Below are 3,755 nucleotides of genomic sequence, written 5' to 3'. Positions count from 1 at the left end.
AAATAAGTAAAATTATAAATAAAAAAGGATATATAACTTTTATCACAAAAACACAAAGGATTATAATAGACTACAAAGAACAATTATATATTAGAATATTAAAAAGCCAGAGAAATAGATAAATTCTTAGAAACATACAATGTACTGAAACTGAATTAAAAATAAGTTTTTAAAAGTGTGAACAGACCAATAATGACTAAGGATATTGAAGCAGTAATTGAAAAATCTTCGAACAATGAAAAAACCCAGGACCACATGGCTTCACAGATAAAATCAACCAAACATTTAAAAAAGAATGTGTCAATCCTTCTTAAACTTTTACAAAAAATTGATTAGAAAAGAACACTTCCAATCTTATTTTATGAGACTAGCATTACCCTCATACCAAAGCCAAATAACAAGAAAAAAACGATCAACATAGATACAAAAAACAAAACAAAACAAAACAAAACAAAACAAAAAAACAAAACTTCTATGAAATAGTAGCAAACCAAATTTAACAGCACATTAAAAGGTTTAAACACTATGACAAAGTGGAATTTATCCCTGGGTGCAAGAATGGTTATACATATGCAAATCAGTAAATGCAATACATCACATTAACAAATAAAAAGTAAAAATTATATGATTCTCTCAGTAGATGTGGAAAAAGCATTTGACAAAGTTCAAAGTTTCATGATAAAAACTGTCAACAAATTAGGTACAGATAAGACCGGACTTCAACATAATAAAGGCCATATATGACAAGTCTACAACTAACATTATATTCCACTGTGAAAATCTGAAAGCTGTTTCTCTATGATCAGGAGAAGACAGGAGTGTCTATTCTCACCACTCCTAGTCAAAGAAATACTGAAAAATGTAGCAAGCCAGAGCAATTAGACAACAAAAATAAAGAGATCCAAACAGAAAGAATAAATTTAAATGATCTGTTTTTAGATATGATCTTATATATAGAAAACCCTAAGACTCCATCAAAAAACTGTTAGAACTAATAAACAAATTTAACAAATTGTGGCATGCAAAATCAACAAAGAAAATTAATTGTACTTCTATGCATTAATAATGAATTATCTGAAAAATGAATTAAAGAAACAATTCCATTTAAAACAGTATCAAAAAGAATAAATTTTACCAAGGAGGTGATAGATCTATACACTGAAAACTATCAGCTATTGATAAAAAGATGAATCAGATGCAAATAAATAAAATTGTATCAATTGTTCATGAATTGAAACAATTAATATTGCTAAAATGTCTCTGCTACCCAAAGATATCTACAGATTTAATGTAATCCATATTAAACTTCCAATGGCATTTTTCACAGAAATGGAAAAAAATCCTAAAATTTCTTTGTAATAACAAGACTCTAAATAGTCAAAACAATCTTAAGTAAAATGAACAATGACAGAGGCATCACACTGAGTGTTTCCAAACTACATTATAGTGTTATAGTAATCAAAACAATATGTTAGTCACATAAAAAAAGACACATAGAGCAATGGAACAGAAAGCCTAGAAATAAACCCACACATTTATGATCGGGTCATCTCTGACAAGAACACTGGAAATACACACTAGGGAAAAGATAATCTCTTCAAACAGATAGTCTCTTCAACAGTATTGGATAAACTTTACATCCACATGCAAAAGAATGAAATCGGATAATTATTTTAGATAATACACAAAAATTACATTGATATTGATTAAAGATTTAAATGTAAGACCTAAATCCATAAAACTTATGCTTGAGAATACAGGGGAAATAAAACCTCTTTGACAGTTGTCTTGGCAATGAATTTTCTTGATATGACACCAAAAGCACAAGCAACAGAAGCAAAAATAAACAAATGGAACTACATCAAGCTAAAAAGCTTCTGTACTTAAAAAAAAAAAAATCAACAAAATGAAAAGGCAACCTACAAAATAGGAAAAAAAAATTTGCAAACTATATATCAGATAATGGGTTAAATTCCAAATATATATAAGGAACTCATACAACTCTATGAAAAAAGAAATAAATAATTCATTTAAAAATAAGCAAGGGACTTGGATGAGGAAACATGGCAGAGTGACAGACATCCTCAGATCTCTCCTCCTGAAACAACAATAAGCTGAACATCTAAAACTCAACAAAAAACACCCAAACTGTACACCAGCACATCTGAGTGTGGGATCTGCACATAAAAGCTACCACAGGTCAGAGCCCTGGGTGTCGGGCGGTGGATTGGGAGAAATACAGATGCTGCCTCTTGCAGTTGCCAGAGCACCTTGCAGGAGGAGAGGGAGGGGTGAAGGTGTGGCAACTTCCCTGATCAGCCTACCTAGAAGTGCCAGAAATTCTAGCAGCTGGAAGCAGGGCCCAGTCATTAGGGCAGAAAGCAGAGAAGTGGGAGGGACTACAGAGAAAAAAACAGCTGATTTTTACTGACGTGATGCTCAGCCGTAGCCCCCAACTCCCAACTCAGAGGGCCCCCTCCCCCCGTACCCTCCGAGATGGATCACCATAGGCCCCAGGGGAATCTGAGTAAATGCTACTGAAACTGTTGCTAACACTGACAGGGACTGAACTAAGAGTAGCAAGTGTGATTAAATATTTACAAGAAAATAAAAAAGATATTTAAACTTTATATAAAGCAAGGATCCAAGAGGCTTAGCGCCACCTACTGGAAATCAAAAGAAAAATGTCTTTTTTGCAGCAGGCTAAAGAGAGACTTTATATAATAAATCTTCTTTCTGGAAAAACAACAGAATACACTTTCATTAATGTCCAGGTGGAGAAACAGTCCATTAAACACCATGAAGAACCAAAGTAACAAGGCATCTCAGGAAGAAAGAGAAAAATCTCCAGAAGAATATAATAGTTCTTCTGGAGATTAAAAACACACTGCAAGAGTTGAAAAATGAAATAGCAAGCTTGGGAAAAAGTCGACCAATAGAGGACAGGATCAGTGATATCGAAGACAAAAATCTAGAAATAAATCGGGAGGAAGAAGAGAGAAACCAAAGAATGAAAAATAATGAAAGAGAAATTCAAGAAGTAGGTGATACCATCAGGAGAAGAAACATAAGAATAATGGGCATTACCGAAAGCGAGGAAAAGGAACAGGGACTAGAAAGCAGTTTCAGGCAAAGAGTTGATGAGAATATTCTAAATCTGAGGAATGAACTGGAGCTTAGAAATGAAGTCACTGGAATACTCAATTATCTCAACCCAAAAAGGCCTTCACCAAGACGCATTGTATTAAAGTTATCAAAAATCAACAACAAAGACAGAATTCTCAGGGCAGCCAGGGAAAAGAAGATGGTAACATATAAAGGAAAACCCATTAGATTATCATCGGACTTCTCAATGCAAACCTTACAAACCAGAAAGGAAAGGAATCACATATTTAAACTGTTAAGTGAAAGGAACTACCAGCCTAGAATAATGTATCCAGCTAAGCTCTCCTTTAGATATGAAAGAGAAAATAAGACCTTTCCAGATAGACAAAAATTGAGGGAATTCTCCACTACAAAGCCTGCACTACAAGAAATATGAAAGGTGTCAGTTCTTCTAAAACAAAATAACAAAACAAAACAAAAATACATAATTAGGAGTAAAGTGACTATTAGGCAAATAGCAGCAGGGGAGTGCAACCCTTACTAAGAACAATAATATGGAGTTGCTTCAGAAAATTAAAAATAGAATTACCAGAATATCCAGCATGCCTCTGCTAAACATATATCAAAAAAAAAATGAAATTAAGATCTAA

The sequence above is a fragment of the Pteropus alecto genome, unplaced genomic scaffold (assembly GCF_000325575.1).
Source record: "Pteropus alecto unplaced genomic scaffold, ASM32557v1 scaffold384, whole genome shotgun sequence".
Lineage (NCBI taxonomy): Eukaryota > Metazoa > Chordata > Mammalia > Chiroptera > Pteropodidae > Pteropus > Pteropus alecto.
Note: the sequence above shows the minus strand (reverse complement) of the source record.